Genomic DNA, 23,636 nt, shown 5'->3' on the forward strand with positions numbered 1-23,636 from the left:
GTAGTTTCTAGAGGAAAAAGCAAACTGCCCCCACTCTTTGCCATGGGGACAGTAAGGAAGGAGAAAGCACAAGGGCACACAGCAAGTTTACCTCCCCATTTTACCTTAAGTAACCTGGCTGCATGTCCATACCCTTATTTTTTAAGATTTGGGAGGGTTTGACTTTGACCTGGCAAGGGATGCTAGCTTAGCACATGATTACTTAACATGAGTCAGAGGAATTAAAATGACTGACATCACCAAGCAGCCACATGCTGGGCCCTGTAGGGCTATGGACACTAAGGAACTCAGGGAACTGGGGTTAGCGATGCCGATCATCTGTGTCCCGTCACTGGCACAGCTGTCATTTAGTGCTCTGTCTCTTCATCTTGATTTGTTGTTCTTAGTCTCCGTGACTTTCTGGTTTACATTTCCTCTCCAAGGATGTTTTCTGGCTCTAATCCGCAATCCTCACCTTTCTCTCACTCCTTTTGCCCTGATGTATGTGGAAGTGTCCCAACAACTCACTCTGTCTCTGGTTTAGAGGTAACAGTCTGAAGAGCTGGGGATGGAGAAGTTCTCAACGTTTTCAGTGGTTGTTTTAGCCAGTGTGCTCATCCTGAGAGAGAGCTGGCTGCATTAGTTTACATTTGAAAAGTTCTAGCCTTGTGGCTAGAGCAGAAGTATTCTAGGTTTTCCCCTTTAAATAAAAGCCTAAACTCTGCAGAATTTGAGCTTACCATATCATCCATAGAAATGCTTCAAAGAAGAGAGAGCCATCCCGTTGGCAAGCTGTTTGACACCTGGTTCTTACTTCTGTACTTTTCAATCTCCTCTCCAACCTCCTCCGTCTTCTTATCCCTGCTGTACTCATATCTTGCTAACTGAAATTGAACTAAACAGGACATCGCAATGTACTTGTAATGGTCAGCAGAACAAGAGGTGTATTTGTCAGCTGTAACTATTTAGGAAAAATATGTACCTGCCAGCTGAAAGACCTCAATACACTCGACCTTCAGTCTGAACCAGCAAGCAACAGAGTTGTTTTGCTATCACCCAAGCAATACATGAAAATCCATACTCCTTGATCTCTAGGATGTCAGTGGAGTTATCCCATTTCTAGAAGTTAAGGGGTCCAATACGTCCCTTGTTTCTTCATCAGTCCTTTTTGCCTAACATTCTGGAATGGCTCTTGCTTATATAAGAACCTCCTGGAATTCCTTGGGCTGCAGAGTTAACAAAAGGGGATGCTCATTTTTCTTTCAAACACAATTTTTGTCAATTTCTTCCCAGTTTCTATTGTCCAAAAGCAAGAAATTGATTTGATTACAGGGGCCTGGATCTGACTGGATTATTTCTGGAAAATATCTACAGTCTCTCTAATCAGCTACTGCAAGCTGAAGGAAACAAATGCAGTGTTACTCTACTCTGGCTGTAGGGCTGCTCTTCCTGACCTTTTCACCAGAACCGAAACTTTTCTACTATTCAGCAATCAAGCTATTAAGCTAGAATTCGTTTTTCTCAATTAGACAAGTTTTCCAGAATTTAATGAATTAACATGGTTGGTCATCTTCATTTAATGAATGCCTTTCTCCAGGTTTTTCTCATAGCATTTTCTCATAGCTGATATATCAAATGCAATTTTCAGTGCAAATAGGCAGGACTTAAGCAAGACAAAGGAGGTACTTCATGCGCCATGAAGTCTCTCAATTGCACCATAAAACACAGTAAACATTGATTACCATTTTTCAAACTCTTCAAGAGTGGTGAGTCAGATACAGCCCCTATAGCCCCTACAACTAAAATCCCCGTCAACATTTGAACATTGCTTATTTCAAAGGAATCAGCAAGTACATCTGATGGAAAGTGCTGCTGTCACCAAAGTAATTCATTTGTCAGACATATAGTCCCAGAGCTTGATGATCTTACTTGGAGCTGTTTGGTACCCAAGTGGACTCTGAGGAGAGGGGTTTGAATCTTTTAATATGTAGATTCATAGATTCATAATTCTAGATAACATTGGTCCTAAATCTTCATATCCGCCCATTTCTTCTAGGAGAGGGAGAGTCCATTTGCAAAGACTATAGCATGAAAAGCCAGCTTTGGGGCCAGTTTGATTCAAAGTAGTTGTCACAGGACACAGGGGCAGATTCACTAGAGGACAGACAAGGACAGTAGCTCTCAAACAGTCAGGGCCACTGGAGCATAGATGTATTCCTAGTCACAGGATGCTGCAACAGCTATTATAGCCTTCTCATTCACTTTGCAGCTGTAAATGGCTCTGAGAAATTGAAAAATCAAGTAGTTAGATATTAATATCAAAGATATTAGTTACCTTTCCAAATTTTGACTGAGTTACATCCTTACGTCTGCACAGGTATATTAACATACCAGCTATTTCATATCATAACTGCTTTAACATTAGCAATATTCCTGAACTGTATATTCAGGGTACTTCTCCTTTTTCTCTGAGAGTTATTTTGGAATTGTATATCATGCTTTAGGGTTCATTAAGCCATAAAAGAACAAGGTGTTATGGCATCTTTGGTACTGGCTATACCCTTAAGTTCCTTATCAAATATACTACACAGTACTGGAGAGGGAAGATGCGAGAGCCCAACCCGTCGGAATACTTTGATATGAGTATTGCAACAGCCACCCATGAGAAGAAACAGATTTATTTGTGCATATGCAATAAGCTTTAAGCTTTGCCAGAAAGATTCACCTTCCACGTGGCTGCTCATTTTTATACTGGAAGGCAAAAAAAAAAAAAAAAAAGGGTTTTCTCTCTTTTCTGGAGCAAAGTGCTAAATTTGGAGACTCTTGACAACTCATCTCTTTCAAAAGCTCATCTACCATTTCTGAGGTCTTCTTCTTGCATGTGAGAAGACATTATCTTTACTTGTGAAGGATTCCAGGTTTCTAGGAAGCTTAGAATAGCTGCTGCTTCATTCCTAACAAAAAGCTCCTCTGAATGATTAATAATCAGTCACTTCCTATCCTTCTTGTCCATCAGCATGTGAGCAGTTTGTTAAGTACCTGAAATGCCTGAATGTTTCAAAATACAGTCTTCTAAGCCTAAATGTAACTGAGCTTCAGCCTTCAAAGTCAAAATGAAACCAACAACATTGGAAATATGTAGTTTTGCTTCCTCCTGAGCCTGCTTTCCATGTCATGTTCTTCAAAGAGCTGCACAAATACTAACAAAGCTCCATACTTCTCTGTAAGGCTACATAATATTACAGACATTTTAAATATTGTGGAATCCATAAGGAATGAAAGAGTTAAGCTATTTCAATCACACAATACATTAACTCCACATTGGGACTCCAGCATTAAAACTTTACAGAAACAGGCTGCAAGTTAGCTTTACAGAAACAGGCTGCAAGTTAGCTCAACACATCGCTGACAACTTTTAAAATATGTAGTAACCATAAAAACTTTCCATGTCCCAGCAATGAAAGCAAATCAGATGCTCAGCAAACAGGATTTAACATAATATTAGTCATGAAGCACTTGAGCAATTCATATTTTAATAAGAGATGACAACAGGTCTTGTGCTTGAAATTTGAATCCTTGAAGCCTCATCCAAGGTTATCAAGACAAAGGTCAAGTCACGGTGAAAAAGCCACAGACTTTGCAAGGCAAGTTACAAAGCACTGACCAGCTGCAAGCCAAACCAGAGTAGAATAAAATGTAAAGTATGCCAGATGTAGCTATTTTAAAAAGATATAGAAAACTATGATTCTAAAAACCTTTGGATTACATCACTACAAAACTAGTAGAATCCAGCATACCCTTCCCATTACTAGTTGGTTATGAAAGTGTTAAGCTGTTAATAGTCATTACATCATCAAAGAAGATGTTGCTTTAATATGCTGTCAGAGGAATGCACACCTCTTAAATATTCCGTAAAGAAATGAGAACACCACTGTGAGAGAGCGTAAATAGTGTTTTAAGATACAGCTTGATGGTATCCTTGTATTGCATCATTCATGGCTGAGTGAACAGGTGCTTAAATAACATATTGAAATCATTGACATTTCTGGGCTGGAAGTGGACCAAAAGTGTGTCGTGAAAATGAATCACTCATCTTTTAGGCTGTCTTGTAGATAGCAATGAGAAAGATCCGGACTCGATAATTTACACTGAAAATGTTCCACGAATTCTGCAGATTTAGTGAATGGTACGAATGGTTGCTTATGTTGGTCACTGCTTGAAAGGCGTCATTACACACAGATGATGGCCTAAGTGAGTTTTTTCACTGACTTCACTGAGCCTTAGATCAGGTCCTATAGGGCTGGAGTCTAATTTAATTACAGATGGATCAGTGAGTTTTTAAGTGAATCTTTAAAGATATGCTCTCTCAGGCTCTATGCTCCCATGCTTCTTTATTCAATCATAGCTTGGTTCTATTGTGTCCTACTGCTTTTGATAGAAAATGTTATGACAGAATTTAAAAAAATATTTTCCAAACGGTCCCCTTCAAACATTGTCTCCAAGTGCATGCAATGTTTGTATGCCCAACTTACAGAAAAATAATCTATTCCACCCTTTTAATTTCTTCATTCTCTCTTATTCATTCATTTCATTCAAAATTTTGCTGCAGATAAGCCTCATCTTGACTCACCTGGTCATAACGTTGTAACCTGGTTACATGTAGTAACTTGCTGCGCAGAATTCTTTATACTGGTGCTAATTTCACTGAAGGTCTTATCTTGCAGTGTAGAAGCAGTCTATCAGTAATAACGTCACAGGAGAGTAACTGTGCAACTGGATATCTGTCAGTGACTTGCGAGGAAGCTCTGTCAGGAAATCCCAAAATTCCAGTTTTGTGCAGGGAAAAGCTAATTAGCAGGAACAGAAAACTGCTGGAGCTATGCCCCTGCCCAGAACCTTGCTTACACCTTTAGTTTGTCTTTCCCTTTGGCAAACAGTACATTTCACAACAGGCAACATAGGGGCAACCTCTAGGTATACCCATGTTTCTGCACTGAAGGCATGTATGTTCATTGCTGAAGACTGTTAGTCACTAACTATTCATCTTCACCCTAACGAGGACAGGCAGTTGTTAATACTAGCTGGGAACCTATATTTCATTCTTATGGCCATATGCCCTTGCATTTATGGAGGTCCAGTTTAAGACAGAGTTGTGGCAGACAGGAAAAATTATGCACGTGTGAATGGTTATACTGCAAATGTTGCAACTTTTGGTTGTTATGCACCACAACAGAAGGTACTTGAGGTTCTTTGGTCTCTCCACCCTTTACAGTCAGGTTCACAAGTTTAGTCCACTGTCCTGGACAATCCATGTCATCAAGCAAATCAGCAAGTTCCAAAATACCAAACATTCTTGTTTTCGCCTGTCTCGTCTCTGTTTAAGGATTCATGAGGCGAATGATTAGGTTACAGAAAGTAACTGCTGATGTGAAGGAGAAAACCATACCTGTTTAATATCTCATTTCAAATATGAAGGCAGAGAATAACTTTACAGTGCTCTTCTCCATCTCTTTGAGTGCACATCTCTGAGAAAAAGTCACTGTCTGATGCTTCCTCTGATGTTCCTCACCAAGATGGCCCCTTACTGACAGCTGTATGAACACACAAGCGTTTTCTAAAAGTGGCAAACCAAAGAAATGAGAGGAAAAATGGCTTCTGGGACTTTCACAGAGAGCTTGTGGCAAGACTAGGATGAGAACTGACCTGGAAACCTGAGACATTAGTCTTATGTTATACCTGTTGATCAGCATTGCTCAAAGCACAGGAAGTACCCAATCCATTGCACCTCCCTGTCTACAAAAAACAAATTTTTAACGGGAAAAGCCTTGGTAGAAGTCTGTGGTTGCCAGTACCCTAAAGTCAGTACCCCAAAGCCATAGGGGAAAAATATGTTCTCCCTTTGGTCTTGCAGATGTTCAGTTTCTGCTCCCTTTATCTCTTCTTCAGAATGCTCCTACCCTGAACAGGAATGTTATCATTCTGTGCATACAACAGAAACCTCCAGAGCTTTGGCACTGAACTTCCATTTAATGCTTCCCTTTGTTTTGCCACTAGCCTTTCTTCATGCTTGAGACTACTGTGGATTCAGTGCGTAGTGAAATCCTGCCACCCAACAGATAGTGGAGAAAGAGCAGAATTTACCCTTTAGCCAATTCCTGACTATACTGCCTTGTCCCTTTAGAAACATTCTATTCTTTTTCCATTGTATCCACATTTTCAAGAGTGACAAACCAACAGCTTTCTTTTATACAGCTGAAAAGATAAATTTCCCAAGTCTTCTTTCAGATCTGATTGTACCATTTTTATCATAGAAGGTACTGACGTGTAAATGCAAGCAGTCTTCATTCTAGGATCTTTATTTTTTAACAAAACAATCATTTCCCCATTTTTCAATAATTTTGTTTTTACTCCTAACAAAGATCTCACCTTTTTTCCTCTATGTCTTTTCTGAACTCGAATATTCAATCCAATTAAATTATCATCTTTATCTAGCATTTACCATTGAGAATCTTACTGTTTAATACATGCACTCTTCTCTTTCTTCTGTCCACTACTTAGTTTCTTTCTCAACTGTTTGTACCTTGAGGGAGATGCATATTTCATCAAAAGATCCAATAACACATTAGACACGTATCCCTCCTACCTTCAAAGATCATGCCTCTCCCCTCTTAATTTGGTAAGGTATGCAGCCTTCATCCAGTTTCCACTGAAGACAATGAAAAGATAAATTCTGTCTTTAAAACAGCTAATTCAGGCCCTTGACAAGCACCTACAGCCAGTCCAGGGCATATCCAGAAGGAGGCATCGTTTTCATAACCAGAGGAGGACCCAAGTCTTCAAGCTATCAATCTGATGCTCTCACGTGCTGAAAATCCATTTAAACTATTCCTTTAAATAAAAAGAGATAAAAAAGCTCAGAATATCATGTGACACAATGTAACCTATCACAGCAATAAATCAAAAGTTGTGACCATGATCACAGATACTATCTCTTATTACCTGCAAGGAAAATATAAGCCAGATATCCTATTTTGCAACTAGAATGTCTCTAGTGACTTTGCAGCTTTCTAATGAATATCAGCTTAAAATAAGCTCATTTCCTTAGAGATCTACTTCTGCGAAGGCAATATTCCCAAAGAAAACCCATGACTGCTAAGTAACCTTTGTTATATTCACACGGCAATGATCTATTGGCCTAGGAAACATGTATGCTTTGTATAATTCTCAGTAAAAGGTAATTTTTTCCCTGGGAGGTTTTAAGAAAATATCCCTTTAAAATGTTGATGTAGAACTAATTCTCTTTCCTGACTGATTAACAAAAAACATTGCTACTGTAGAGCAGAAGTGTTGATTAAAGTGACAGCAACCAGGGCTCGATTTGAAAAACAGTAGAAGAAAGGCAGAAGACTATGAATCTTCCATATGAAAAATGAGTTTTTATCACTTGTATGTACTTTGCACCAATTTATATTGAAGAATTCTAGCGAGCTCATGATGCAATTTTTATTGTATCCCATGAAAGCTGTTAAAAAGTTACCACATAGTACCTTATGCTAAATCAATCAAACGAAATGAAAATCTATTATTTTACCGCACCTTCCTGACAGCCACACTGCAGTAATGGGAAACTTTTTCAGCAACCAATCTGTATCCAGAATAATTACAACATTTAGTAGTTTAGTTTTGGCATATTTGTTACTTACCTCATTATCCTCCTATAAACCTAGATGATCACATTTAATGATAATTCAAATATCTTCCGTCCATGTTGAAAAGTTTTAAGCAACACTCTTCCTCTCGCTCTTTCAGTACCTCTGGATTCTGTTGTTTGATTAGTGGATGCCCTGTCCTCGTTTAAATACGCTAAAACACTCACCTCTTCTGATTAGCAGAGTCTGCCATGCAAAGCCTTTGTGTTGCACTTTCTACTGATTTGTACTGTATTACACTGAGATCCAAGCATGTGTCTGCTCTTTTCTATTGAAGTCATTCATCTTTGACGGTCAGCCTCACATGTGCATTTGGTGTCAAGTGTTGGAGAGAGAAGCAGGCACAGAAATGCCTCTTCTCCTTACTCTTAATTTTTGTACTGAAGGGAAAGTGGATTCAATGCCTAGCAATTGCCTTTCAAGTCAGCAGCAGACCCACAGATAATTATCAGAGTTTGGATTTGAAAACACTGTGCCAGACAAAAGGCTTCTTGACAAGTCTGCCTCTAGGGGATCGGAAAACCTAGTAGGATAAAAATCATAGTGGCCTGGTACAGCGAGCTACAGTAGTATACAACCAGTTCTTGGGTCAGCTCCCACAGCAATTTCAAGATATTGTTACTACCTTTCGCTGTCCAGAGTAGGGGAGGATGAAATAGGTGTCTTGTTGAATAGGTGTCTCTATGTCTTGCTATATCAGCATTTTTAGGGTTTATTATAAAACAAAAGGACCTTCTGGCTTCTTTTCTGCTAGTTATCTTTCAGTTCTGCAGTTTTCAATGTAAATAGAGGACCTAAGCAGTAGTAATTATACACACATGCCCATTCCAAAGAAAGACAGAGTAAATCCTGGCTTACTGAGGCAGTCGATAGCTCAGGTGGCAAAACTGAAGCCTCCAATATCCCTTTATCACTGGCCCATGTGGCAGCTCTGCACTGAGCAAGGAATCCAAGAGGGGAAGACAAGCAAAAAGACACTTTGCCAAGCTATGCAAAGAACAAAAAACTGGACCTATATCTTCAGGTCTTTTGTAGAAGCTGAAAATCTTCTAAGAGCTATCAGGTGCTGAGCTGAGACAGAAGAGCTGAAATGATTGAGATGTCAGCTCTGAAACTTTATTATGCGCATCCCTAGTGCCATCTCTGTCATCAACAGCTTCGTGGGTCAAACTTCAATATGATACAGCTACACTTTTATCTAGCAATATTTGTTTGCTTTAGATGAGAATCTGGGGAAATGCTAGCCCCAAAAGTGACACAAGGCACATAGCAAATACTACTGATTCAGAAGAGTTACACTGTTTTCTCTAAGGATAGAATTGAGCCTACAGGCTATAAAGCTCTTATTAACGTTCACCTATATGCTGTTTCGAATCCTTTCATTGCATTGGAAGCATGTGTGTAGTCAGCATACTGGGGTCAGTAGCCATATAGGGTTCTTATTCATTCAAAAGGCATATTGTCTCCTGAGCACGTGGGTCCCAACCTTCAAATATATCTCAGCAGCTCCAAAATAGCAAGGCCAGGAATGGTCAGTCTTCCTCTGGGATAAACGGGGGATGCAAGTTGTGTTTCTTCTTCCCATGCTGTCTGCAGCTTTCCAGGCCACGTGCCCAGTTTTGTACCTCACAGAGTTTGTCGTAAACACTTTTCCCCCCAAGTCTAGGTGAAGTGGATATAGAATAAAACCCTTTTCAACTTCAGTCCTTCCATCTCCTTTCCTCCTCTCTGAAAATGAAATCAAGTTCCAAACTTAATGGAGAGCCAGCTAGAGGCGAGTAGCAAGGGAGAATAAAAGGACATCCTTAGTTCACCAGTTATTCTATGACAAATGCACCGCACACTGGGGAATTATTCTCAGAGGAGGATGCTGAGTTCCCATGAAGCAAAAGGTGGATTTTTGGTTGAAAATGCTGGCAACCCTAGAACCTAGATTTTCCCTCTCATCATAAAGATATGATTTTTCAATGTGCAAAAACAATGAGAAAAGAGAACCCAAAAGAAAACACTTTTCTCCCATTAAGAAAGTCGGATGAAAACTGTTCTTTCATCTAGTATTTGATACTCAAATGCACTTTCCCATTCACAGTTGGATGGAAATTTTTTTTTCAAGTTCAGCCCTAATTTATTTATCTTAAATAAGGCAATGTACTGTAATTTTACAATAAAGGACTCCCAATCAAAGCTTACCTTATCCAGAGGTAATTAATACAAAGATTGTTGAATTAAAGATGTGAGTCTTGACACTTTGGCGGGGGGTAAGGGACATGGTCTCAAAGGCCCAAATTATGCCTGAAACAGACCAATTAACACCATGTATCTTCTTTTATGTTAACTTCAATTAAGGTTTCTTAAAATTTTTAAAGTTATTTTCTTCTTTACAATCTCAGAATGTCAGAAATGTACATCAAAGAAAAACGCTTCAGTGTGAACACCATAGGTAACGCTCATTTGCACACAAATCTGCATATTGCAAAGGAGTTCAGAGCCCATTTTGCATGAATTATTGCCGGATGTGAGTCAATGAATTAAATAGCTAAAAAATAACAACCATTGTAGCGATGATAAGCTGCACCTACTTATGTTGACATAATGAATTTCAAAAAAAAGCACGTCAGAATTTGAGTTAATCTATGATGGAAATAAGAAGGTGATTTAAACTGTAATGCTAGGCAGGCCTGTGTATTTTACAATATTTTTCAAATTCACTTTACTTATCATGGTTCAATAATCCTGTACTGGGAGAGGATATTCTTTTTTCTACCAGATGAAACAGAACTGGGTGAAATTTCACTCTCTTATCTTTTTAGTTTTGACAGTAAATCCATTGACTTTTTTTTTTTCAGTGTTACATATGGTGTGTCATCTAGTAGCTTTTATTCTGCAGTCATCTGTCCATAAGATCAGTTTATCCTTGTGCAATTCCTTTTGCAAGATAACATTTCTTCATTTGCCACTGATTTGCCAGAACCTGGTGCTGGTGCAAGAAATATATTCCTAAAAATGGCACAGCAAAAGGGATTGTAGGACAGCATGACTAATGCAGAAATATTTGACTAAGGAAAGAGTTAATTCTTTGAAGACTTACATTTTAATCACCCCAAAATGAGTACCAAATAGAAAGCACAAATCTAAAGATTTGCAATGTAAAGCCTTGGTTTTTTGTCAAATCTATCCCTTCTAGAACATGTATGTGGCTCCTACTGGCTCCAGTATGTTCACTACTAATCAGAGCAGGCTGCAAACAATGGAGTCCTCTGCTGGGGCCTCTTCTTTTTTTCCTTTGCAAATTCTCCACACATGGAGCAAGTTTTTTCTGAGCTTATATGCTTTTTGTAATTGTCTGACTGATTGTTTTATGAATATATTTGAGTTTACAGATTTTCCACCAATATTCATGAGTGTTCCACAGGGCTTTCACCATTTAGAATTCAAAACCCAAATTGCGTGATTGGTTTTATATGTCACTTGGCATGTTTCCTCTCTCCTCATCACATGACATCCCTTTTTTAAAAAGAATGGTAGCTGGAGAAATCTGAAGTTGCCTGATTTTTTCAAGAACGGAATGACACTTTAAGGAGAAAATGGTAAGTAGGATTACAAAAATTCTGATTGCATATAAAGAGAAAATATATCATAATGAGGGTGGTTATGAACAGGCATAGGCTGCACAGAAAGGCTGTGGAATCTGTCTGTCCTTGGAGATGTTAAAAATGCAACTGGAAAGGCCCTGAGCAGCTTGATCTAACTTGGAAGTTAGGCCTGCTTTGAACAGAGGGTTGGACCAAACAACCTCCAGAGGTGCCTTCTGCCCCAAATCTGTCTATGATTCTAATCTGTGGTTCTGTGGCCTCAACATTACTGGAAGAAGAATGAATAGAAATGGACTGGGCTAGCAGCCTGATGTAGTTAACAGCAATGTACACATTTTCCCACATATTCTCTCTGCTCTCCTAGTAGTTGCAGCACTCACTACAATGTTTAAGTCATTAAACACTGACAACCCAGAATGCATGCCCAAGAACCAAATAGGGTGTTTTTGCTAACTGACATGTGAGTAGCAAGTCTACTGTGGGTTGCACTTTATAGAATAGTTTATTACATTTATTATAGTAATTATAGCTGCTTCTCCTTTACAGAGCTTTAGGAGAAGTGGAGCATGACCCCAGCTTCCACTACATTAAAAATGGCTTAATCATTCCCAAATACTACAGGAACAGGTAACAGTTAAGGTCAAATGCAGGCTTTATATGTACTTTGCTCTTTAAAGACCCTCAAGAGTTTGCAAGTTATAATAATTTTTACACCTGTATTAACTCCACCTTTTTATTTTTGTGATCACAGAAAACAGAAGAAAAAAAAAAGGAAGAAAAAAGAAAAAGCCAGCTCAGCTCAAACTGTAAGGGCTCAAATTCCATCTGTTTTAGCTCTTTTTTTTCTCTGAGATGTCAGTATTTTTCTAAAGACCAACTATGATAAAACTTATCTTTGATCAACAATTCTGAAAACACTGGCCCTTGGCCAGAATTCATCTGTTTCTCAGTTTGGGCTCAATTCAAAAGTCTCTACTTTTTCATAAAGTCTGCCATGAAACTTGTAAAGAACTGCAAATTTGAATGGAAGAGAACCATCCTGTCAGGGTAACAGGCCAATCATGCTATTTTTGCTACCTAAGCCCTTTTCTAAAATCCATCACAGAGCATCATCCATCTGAGAATCTTAAATCCCACTCATTGCAATGAAAGACAACTCCGTTTGACTAAGAGTGAATTTTGGCCACGGTAAAGGAGACATACTAAATGTTTTTGGATTTAAACTGTAAAAATTCTGACTGTCATATAGATGTGTTGTTCCTCAACTGCAGACTGAGAACGACAGCAAGACATGCAGCAGACGTTTAGCCAGCTGATGGGATTGTATCACCATGCCAGTGTTTTCAGTGAAAAGGCTGTGTACAGACACTAATCTGCAAAGAATGCAGGTTGTCTGCATGATATTTTAGGGTTGATGGTGGTCCCTTGTCCAAAAAGCTTAGAATTACTGGTTGAAACAACCATCATTACTGCAAAGAGAAGGGGCTGCCAGTTTAGCATCTTTTCTGAAGAAGAAAACATCTGATAAGGAAATTGTTAATGTTTTACCACAGTAATACTGAATGAGTCTAATTCCCGCTAATTCAGCCTCCAGGAAAACAAAACAGCTACAGAAAAGGAAAAAGATTGTATCCTTCTCATTTACTCTAACTCTAAGGTGTTTGTGAATAGTAAGTATGAACCATGCTACCACCTCTGGAAAAGGACTGAGAAGACCACTGGGCAAATAGGGCAATACCACACAGCGTTGTACCAGGGCAGGGTAGCAGAGGAAGGGCTTGCTAATAGTTAGCAGTGAATATTAATTTAGAGACAGGTTATTAAAGCTATTTAAGCACCTAACCTCCCATTAAAAACGTGCCATGAGGCACCTGAATCAGCCTATTCAAACCTCAGGAAAAAAAACTGAATGCTTTAATTTATAGCCAACCTCTTATAAGCAGAATTGCGGAATTCAGTCTGCAAACATCATCATGAACCAAACCCTACACAATTCTCACAGTTATTCCTATTAGGCCAAGTAATCATCTCAAAGGATAAATGATGGAAGCACTGTTACCTGAGTTATTTAAAGCTAGATTGGACAATTCCCTGGGGAATATTTTTGGGGGAGAAAGTGGGGACTTTGTTAAGATTAAACTGAGGCTATAAATAGGAAGACATTAACGCAGCACAGGGTTACTGAAATGCTGGTTTATATTTTTCTATAATCTGAAACTAGGGAAATTTTACCTTCCCACAGCAGTCTCCACCATCCCTAATTGCTCCTATTACATTGACCAATAATAATACCCTGTGGCTTTTCATTCATTCTGCAATGCTGTAACTTCTACCTTTCTTCCCATCAGACGTCAGAAACAGGGAGATCTTGTGCCTCTCCTGCGAGCTTGTGTGTGGCTTGTGATACCAAGGTTTACAACCCACGTACGTTTGGTTGATCTAGTATGGTGTGGACCCTTAGAGCAATATGAGAAAAATAAGCGCAGTTCAGCAGCTCTGTGCCGTCCCTCCCAAATCAGGAGTGCCTAAGACAGATTCTCAGGACCGGGTAAGGATGTGTTATCCACTCCTTTAAAAGTAGGTAGCGTTTCAGTCCACACTTTCATCAGCTTTGGAAGGTGTGATGTTTTCTCCTAGATGGCAGTGATGGACAACAAATATGTTGCTTCCAGTAGGCGGGAGGGCGAGTCCAGGGTTAGCAAGAGTGATACCTGACAACTGCATGGAAAGTGGAAATAGTGGGCTGTCTCCTCAGCTCCCTGGCATCAGAGGCATTTACATTTATGCAAGTGAAGGCAGCACAGAGGTAGAAAATGTTTCCAGCTCAGAAAAAACTGTGGTGTGTTCCCCCTGCCCAAATGTAAGTCACGCACCATATGCAAAGCACAGAAGAGCCAAGTTTTTCAGGGAATATATCCTACCCACATAGATAGGATTTCAAGGGAACGCATATCAGCAAGAAAGTTTGATAATTGGAGGAATCTACTTGTTTATTTTTTTTTATCTTCCATTTTTAATTTAAGATGATTTCATTTGCCAGACTTGTTTTTGTTTGTTTTAAGAAGAATTAAAATACCTTTTCAGTTCAGTTCAGAGTCGGTGAGGATTCTGGAAGGTGCTGCTTCCTCTGCTGGATTTTTAATTCTGACCTGTAGCATCATTACAGGCACCAAAATACAGCACAATGTGTCATTAAAATGAACCTTTTCTTCAGATGCTTTCTTCAAATGGGGCTTATGTGTCTGTCTTCATCAGCCGGAGTGGTGAGTATGAGCACCTCTGAGATCTGCCGGTTGCATTCTGTGTTCACCAGGAAAACGGGACATGATACCCAGCACTACGGGATATTCAACCATTTCTGACCCACTTGCACACTTGTCTTGTCAAGACCGTATGACCATGTTCTCAACCAGCTCCTAACATCCCTGCAAACAGTACTGGGAGTGAGAGCTTGTTTTTTCCCCTTAGACTTTGGAGTGTGGGCTTAAGATGAAGCCGGGGAAAATGTTCCATAGGCACATGCATTAGAGCTGGGCAAATAGGTTCCATAAATTTGTTTGTGTACACACACACACACACATACACACTTAAATGCACACAGGAGAACATTCTGAAGGCCTAATCCCCGTCCTGTTCTTGTCTTGTAACGCTGCTATGCTCGTCTCACTTTCCTGCGGGAATAGCGGGTGAGTTGTGTGGACAGGTATGTGAAACACCTACAGGAGTGGTATCAAGAAAATCACTGTTCATGAAAATAAATAATAGTAGCACTTCCACTCTCCTCATGAATGTACAAGGGGACACATTGTGAAACAAGTCAAACCGTTTAGTAGTTCTTGTCTCAGTTCTCACTGTAAGTCCGCGCTGCTTCCTACTGAATACTAGTCCTTTTGAACAGTTAAAAAAATCTTTGCTACAGTGGCATTCCAGAAAGCACAAGCCAGGCTCAGACCCCTCTTCTAGTGCAGTTAGCCTCTTTCTTCTTCTGTCTGAGCGATGGTGTTTTACGGCAGGCTCACAGAGAAGAAAAGCCCAGCACCTCTAGCACTGCGACAAGTAGACCTTCAGAGACTTAGGCCCACCCCTTCCTACCACTGCTGCGTGTGGCCTTCGAACTTAAATATGCTTTTCTTTCACTGTATTTGTTTTAAGGCAGAAATTCAAGCGGCACATTTGGAAAGAAAAATGTTCTAAATATATTGTCCTAGCACCCAGCATGAGGAAAATTTAGTGTCCACAATGCTATGGAAATGGTCTCTGCCCTGTTTCAGCCACTTGCTGACACAGTGCACAGAGCTGCTCGTGACATCTCAGCAGCAGGCTAGTTACAGCCACAAGGAAGCCAGGGAACCACCTCACAGAGAAGAAATACGGACCTTTCTCTTTTCACATTGTAAAAATAAACTTTTAAAAGGCAAAGACTTGTATTTCACTTCCCCTCAGTCTCATATATGGTCAAAGTCCTTTCAGTAGCGGTAACTCGATTTTAAGAACGCCCAGAACTCTCCCTCCTCTAACCTGTGCATACTGGCATGCCACAAGGCGTTTTCAAAATCCCTCCTGCACAACCTGGTTTAAAATCAATGTAGAGACAAACAGCAGAACGCAGGCTACCGTCACTGTCCACGTTAACACCTTCTTGTTGAAGACAGAATTAGCAGAAAGGCACTGGTAGGAGGTAGAAACTGAAAGGAGGTAGAAAATTACAGCTGCTATCTTCTCTGAGACAGAGAAGCATCTGTTCTGATCACTTATACTTCAAGTGATTTCTTTGAAAGATCTCTCGTTTCAGCCAAATACAGATACCCAGAAGAAATCAGATTCAGCATATAGTAACAGAGAATCAGTGAGTCGGCTCATACCACAGCTTAGTCTTGCCCAGTATTTTTTTTTTCCTTTTTCATTCAGCTTTATGAGCATTTATGGATTTTTCCCATAGTTCTAATTGCATAAACTTGTACTGTAGGTATTTTCAGAGATGTGTCTTCTGCCAGGACAATAATATGAGAAAATAGAAATGCACAGGGCTGTCATGCAAAAAAAAAAAGTCTCAATTTAAATTGTTTTGCTGTAATTAATTTGTGTCAACTTTCAGGGTCCATATCATGCAAGGAGTGAAGAGAAATATTTCTTACAGCAGACTGGCTTTGTTAACATCATATGATTTGGCAAATTTTAAATGTAACCCTTGCAAAGCAAAGATAAACATCTGAAAGACTGTGTCAGGAAACTGAAGCTCCTCCTGGAGATTGCCTAGCTGGTTCGTTGTACTGCTAACTCTCACCCCCCTCAGAGGATTTTAATTTGCCGTTCTTCATCCAAAAATTCACTCACAAACCTGAAGTTATAAAATTGTAAAAATCTTAGGCTTTTTTTTGTAGAGTTTCTGGTTTAGATTCTTTCCTTCCTTTTTATGATAGACTGAAAACCCAGTGTAGTTGGTGACTTTTGTGACAGAAAGCAGTGAAGAGCCTAGAAATAAATGTCAGCTACAAACAAGAGTGCAGAGTAAGTCCTAAAAGCCATTAGCCTTTGAAATAATGTGTTTTCTTCAGAAGCTGTGTGGCAGAAGGTAAACTAACCCACAGGTGACTGTCCCAACTTCAGCCATAACCCCAAGGCTGCCTCTGTCATCCAAGCCCATTCTACACATTGCATAAAGTTTCTTCTCAATACTCTTTGGCTAAAATAACGCAATTAAGAAAGAGGTGAACATAATCATTAAAGGGGTGCAAAAAGTCCTTTGTATTTACCTGCTCTTTTATATTAGTGCTATTCAACGTTTTCGCAGCGCGCAAGGCAGAAGAGGAAGCAGGGAGGTGAATGCAAGGAACATAATTGCTCTTGCTTATCCAAGAAGCCTAAAGTTCAGACTAAATACTCCCTTTTAAACTCTTTGAGAAACAATTTGTCAAACAAGCTTGACAGAGAAGAACATACTCATCACTCACGTTAGCTTAAAAATAAAGGGATACATTTGGTGTCCTTTTACTACAGTTTGCCACTCTTCCTTTGAGGTGATGCTCCTTTCTAATGCAGTTAGAGAAAAGGGACCTCATTCGCTACTTCTTCCCATCTCATGCAGGCACTGACATCTGTGAAAAGCCTATCAGGTCAGCAGGACAACATACAGTGCAAATAACCGCCCAGAATGCCAGGCACCATAGTACTGGAGCTGAAGGAGATACTGTCAGGTGAGTTACATCTGAGTAATTAGGAATCTTTTATTTCTTGCAAGTTGTTCCTCTGGCACCTGCCGAGGATTTGTGGACAGTGCTTTTGCCCTCCAAGGTAATAGGATTTAGCATACATAAAAAAAGTAAAACAAACCATTTTACTGTTGCCTGAAGGCCAGTGGGCTCTGACTGGATTCCGGCAAAATAAGTCCAAAAAGCTGCTAGTGCCGGGAACAAGTTCAGGATTACGATATATTGAAATGCTGATTTAGGTACTGTATCAGTAGATTATACTGTCATCTAGTGGCAACAACATAACTTGCATCCCAAAATACTTGAGGCCGGTCCACACGCTGCCGATACCTACCAAGGAATTTTCTCTTGACCAGTTTTTAAAATAGCCAAATGGTCAGGACACATTCAAGGGACATCACGATATTAATGGAAGAGGCAAACATGCATTATGTATTTGATCCCCCTGCATACCTTGAAAATAAAAAACAGGGACTAACTGGTGATATTTTATTCTTTTTTGTAGCTGTGTTTACTGGGAGGTCACTGAGATAAGACGGCATAAAGCTAAATCTTAATCTGGAAACAGACTTAGCAATAAAGTCAATGTTCAGAAAGCAGAAGTTAATGGAAAGGAAAGGACAGATTCATCACTAGATGAATATAAGAAGTAATTTAAGAGTGATTAAGAACTCACAGGCCTATTTAAGACCCACAAACTTAAGTGTTCATCCCATTCTATGAGAAAATTACTCATAAAATATTTAGCTAAGGGATTGTTAGAGTTGAACCATTACTGATACAGCCAGACAGAAAGGAGCTCAGCAGCGAAGAAATGTTTATCAAGCTAAAGTAGTGATCAGACTGCTGAGGGAAAGACTGGATTTAAATACCAAAGCTTGACACTCTTTTCCCCCATCCCCAAAAAATTGTTCCAGACTGGATTTAATATCACTGTAAGAAAAAGTTGAATTCCTTTAAAGAAGCAGAAACAGAGGCTTTCAGCTTTCTCATGTCACCAACGAAGGTACATAGGCTGAAGGATTTTGCTGACTCCTTTTTTTCTGAAGGTTGGTACAGGCATGAAAGAGAGCCAGAAAAGAAGTCCAAGAATACTGAGAAGGAAAGCAGCAAAAAAACAGCAGGTTTAGCCTGAAAAAACACTAAAGGATGGACCCAAGAAAAATACAGACAAGAACTACTGGGCCAGCTGTGGACTGAAAGAGAGGAGTGTGTCTTGCTCTTCGGTTCCTTCTGGTGTCCAGCAATAGGGCAAGGGAGCCTTGGGGCAAGGGAGGATACACACACCTGTGGTTGTAACCACGTCCTACAACAGAGACCCCTGCCTCCTTCTGCTGTGGATATAGCTCTGCCTGTCCAGGAAAACAGATCTTGCACATGCAGATTTTTCACCTAGAAAGCAGCTGTTCCTATGACCACCCTAAATGGAGCCACAGATTTAACTAGTCCTTTTGGATCAAAAAAGGGCCACGAGTCTTGCAGCCAAATTCTGCCTGCAGAGGTCTGCGAGTGTAACTATAACTCACCTGTAACAAGTCTATGTAAGAGAAAGTAGAAACAAAAAAGTTCTTTCAAACCTCCTATAAGAAGGCAGTCTTTCAAAAATGTTGCTGTTAATTTTTAAAAAAGCAGATAGTTACACAGTTTTCTCAAAATTATTTTATATTTCATTTCTTATACATCCAGATATTTTGTTCGTTTTGTGGGTTGCTGTGGGAAAGATACTAACGCTTGCTCATTTGCCAGCCCAAGTTGGACCTGTGCAGATGTCCTGGTTGTGAAATCCTGCATACTCCATTATGCACTATTCATCTCCCAAGCCGTCCAGTTCTCCAGTGAATTCTCTTTTTATGGCTGTACCAAGTAAATTTTCTGGCTTTCACTACTCATGAGGAAAGACAGTGTTCCCTAATTTATTTATACTTATATTTTTGTAATTTGCACAAATGAAATGATCTACAGGAAAGAACTCTCAGTAGTATAAATATGTGTTATCACAAAGAACACATTTGTAACAGCATTAAAGAAACTTCAAAACTAAAAAGCATTTTGATTGCAGCAGGCCATTTAATATGCATACCCCTCACTAAAATTAAGCTACATTAGCTAATCATTGAAGAAATAAGAGAAGCAATATCTCGGTGTAAATTAACAATGCTGGCTCTGAAAGATAGTTAACTGAAACCTAAAATACAGAGAATTACAAGCAAGACACCAAAACACTTGGAATTAGCACGTGTTCTGAAGTTTACCAGTACTTCCACTTAAAGAAAAATACCTCATCTTTTAAGTATAAAGGCATCACCAAAAACAAACACCAAGGAATAAAAAAATTATTCGTTCAAATGCAGTAATAGCTCAGGTTTAAAGAGAAGGGTAAAGGCAAAAGAAGAGGCAATTGTTTTATCCTGTTGTTTCTACGTCCCTATTATCGTATGACTATGATTATCAGTACTTACTGCCACAAGGTGCGGCAGCCTTGAAGTAGGGACGCCTGTCCCAGGCACCGTACAGAAAAGACAGGCCTTCCTTAGAAGCTGTTCATGAGACAACAGATGGATGAAGACAAGCCATAAGGACATAGTGAGCAGGCATGAGAGACTGCAGTCCCTCAGCCTGGGCAGTTGAGAATTCTTTTATAGTTTCCAGGCATTTCTCTCTGCTTTGAAAACACGACTTAATTAAGGATCCTAAAATCCTTCACAATAGGATAATTAGATAGATTGTCTCCACTTCATAGGGGGTAAGACAATCTCACCCAAAATATTCTCATGGATGAGATTTTGGATTACAAATGGTGGCAACTGCACTACTTATGGTACAGTTGGGGGACTTTGATACTACTTATGGTACTTATGGGGACCTGCGCTGGGGAAGCCCATGGTGCCTCACTGTCCAGACGTAATGCTTAGAAACCAAAACCTCTTCAGCGTAAGCAGTCACTTGTGTACATGTGCATTTCTTCCTTGTACTGCACTGCTAGGCTCGTGACAGAGGAGAAGACTAACACAGGTCTGCCCATTCTCAGTCCCTTGCTTTAACTAGTAAACATGCTAGCTCTGTAACATATCACTGTGGTTACAAGCTTATAACTTAAGACACAGTACTAGATAGATTCCAGTTTTAACTACTGTAACAGTATAAGCATTATATTTCTATGGAGCAACCTAATGATCATTTTATACAAATAATCTTGCGTTGGTTATACATTGCATTTTTTCATTATATTTCATATAATGAACTCTTGGTTATCGAGGGCAATGGGGGAGATTGGAGAGAGAATAACCCAGATAAAGCAAAAACATGGATAATACAAAACAGATGTAAATTAGACTGCGAGGTCAGAGTAAATATATTTAACTTTGAAAAACAAAGTTAAAATGAAGAATGAGGTAGTAAACATAATGAAAATAAGGTGGAAGGGAGGAAGTGATTAATCCACAACTCAAATATTCTTCACACAGCTAATCAAAAGTTGACTGTCCATGTTTACACCTGCAGTAAGTCCAACTGTTGTTCTGACCAAAAATTCCAGACTTGGGGTTATATAGGCCTGGGACTATAGAAATTAGGAAAAAAAAAAAAAAAGACAGAAATCTGATCTGTCTCAGTAAGGGAAATCCAGTCTCTCATGGATATAGAAGTTCTCAAATTGTAATTACTGAAGGCAGAAATCATAAGACTGGTACGTAATGTTTTGCAGACCATATATTCTAGCAGACCACAGATCTCTCTCTGGAGGTGGAAACTAATGGAAAGCAGCTCCCGCGCTCAACGCACATGCTGTACTTTCTTCAAAATATCCTCACTGACTGCTGAACTGAGACAATGCCAGCCTGGCTAAGCAGCCATTTCTGGTGCACTCGTACGAAATCAAGATGTGTTTCAATCCCTCAGAATTTTTTAAGAAAAAAAGAAAAAAAGCTTTAGTTCTTCCATTGTGAATCTCAATATTAGTGACCTGCCGTCACTCAATGACTTGTCTGTTTTCAAGCCAAAGAGAATTTAGAAAGCCCATTTAGAGACACGTACTTGTAAGGGTAATGATGAAGACAACCTAACCTCTTCAGGCTTACAGGGTTATTCTGCTAATTTCCTCCTCGCTCTCCTCCTGCCTTCTGAGTGCTGTTTTGCACCAGTAACAAGATTCTTTCCTTCCTTCTGCTCTGTTTGGTTCAGAGCTTCCCTTTTTCTCCCTTATGCAAAAAATACTTGTGGTCATTTATTTTTCAGTCTCTCCTCCCCTGGGTCTTCACAATGCTTATGTTTTTTCATGTTATTTATATCAGGGTGGCAGTAATGATCTGTAGCTGAGAAGTCAGGAGTCATGTTCTGCTGTCAGTGTCCAGTGCTTGATGCACATGCTGCACAACTACATTTCATACAGTCAACTGAAAAGTGAGACCAGGGCAAGTGAATGCCATTTACATGCCACACCAAGCAAGAAACTTTGCCCTACCTCTTTACACTGCATATATACGTTCCTTTGTCTTATCAGTGCAGTCACAGATAGGTTTTTCTGGTCTGTTTGCTTTAATAACGAAGTAAGAGCAAGAAAATCAGAAAAAAACATGGACATTTTACGTCATGTTAAAAGCTGCTCTGAAAATCTCACGTGCTAAAAAGAAAAAGACATCATCTCCCATCCATACTCTGGTCTCCAAAGCCCCCCCAGAAAACAAGACCAAAGAGCAAATGACTTAAGAACACAGAACCTATTTTCCATACTGACTGAAGGGCAGGGAAAACCTGCCATGGCACCAGTGAGTCTGGAAGATGTTACACGGGGAGGCTTCTGGTTCCCCTGCTACAACACAAGAACTTATTTCAAGAACTCCTCCTGGTTTCTAACAAAAGACCTTACTTACTTCAAGAGGTTCTGAGCTTTCACAAAGAGCCAGATTTATTTATTTGCACTGCTGCAAAGAGCTTCAGAGGGAAACTGAAAATGTAGTTCCATTGTGCCAGGTGCTGGATAAAGTATATACTGAGTGACAATCACTGTTTCAAAGAATTTAAAATCAAGATGGACAGGATAAATGCATTCCAGTTTTACAAATGTGGAACTGGACACATGTGAACTCAAATTGCACTGAAAGCCCATGGTAGCATTCAACATTCAATTTACATTCCTGAACCTTATTTAATGCCTGAGTGACAAATCTCTTTCTCTTTCAATTGTGCCAGTTTAGTTTAAAATTTATCTCATTTACAAAGGTTATTAAAATTGAAAACCAAAAGTAAAAACTGATGGAGTTTAAAGCATGAAACAGGAGAACAAGCAAGACAATCTTGCACCTAGTCCAGATTCATACTGCCTAACCTCTGTGGAAATTCCCCAGCATCAGGACATCTCTTCACCAGCCACTGGTGAAGGTCTACCACCATCGAAAAGAGACTAAGTAGTACTTAGCTGACTGAATCTGGCACAGAGCAGCACAAAACTAATGTGACTGCAGCTGTGTGCTGATATATCAAGACCTGTCTTAATTTAGACAGCCTCTTAGAAGAATGAATGACCTTGAACAGAAATGTCTTAGTTATGTGAAAATTACTAATGGCACAGGTGAAACAGAGCCACAGTGACATTAATGAAAACATCAGCCATACATTTTTAAAAGAGGCTTCCTCACTTTATGTGAATACATCATCTGTATCAGGAGTCTCAAAGTGAGATGTGATCAAGTCTTTTCAAGTTCTTTTACTTTTAGGAAATGCAGAATCAAGAAACAATTCACCTAGCAAATTATGCACATCATATTGTTGTTTCTTGGCTTTTCCTGCTCTTTTAACCTGAGTCTACATTAGTATTAATTGCACATAGATCAGAAGGCTATATCCCTAAAGAGCTGTCATCATTTCAATGCCAAATGTCATACAGCCAGTTCAGGAACCATCTGAGCTGCAAGCTGCTGGAGGCTGGGAGACCAAGTACCCGGTACACTCGTGCCGCTCTTATGCTTCCCCCTAAGGATCTGCTACCGGCAGAGACAGAATATAGACTAATATACGACACAAACCATATGGGTTCAGGCCAAGGGATTCTCTGAGCTCCCTTTTTTCAACAGTGACCATAAGCAGACTTTTAGAGGAGAGTAAGAGCAGGCCAAGCACATGCCATACTTCTCAAACTCTTCCAGGTGTTT

At 39.6% G+C, this 23,636-nt stretch overlaps 1 long non-coding RNA gene across 1 annotated transcript in view; it reads right to left on the reverse strand.

Moving 5' to 3' along the window:
• Nucleotides 1–6,527: 6,527 nt before the first annotated feature.
• Nucleotides 6,528–23,636, reverse strand: part of LOC138065807 (uncharacterized) — a 37,788-nt gene continuing 20,679 nt past the window's right edge. The window contains exons 2-3 of the long non-coding RNA XR_011138876.1: nucleotides 9,879–9,980; nucleotides 6,528–6,867 (exon numbers count right to left, since the gene is read on the reverse strand). This is a non-coding gene — a long non-coding RNA (uncharacterized lncRNA). The remainder of the gene's footprint in view (nucleotides 6,868–9,878; nucleotides 9,981–23,636) is intronic.

Source organism: Struthio camelus, chromosome 1 (genome assembly GCF_040807025.1).
Source record: "Struthio camelus isolate bStrCam1 chromosome 1, bStrCam1.hap1, whole genome shotgun sequence".
Lineage (NCBI taxonomy): Eukaryota > Metazoa > Chordata > Aves > Struthioniformes > Struthionidae > Struthio > Struthio camelus.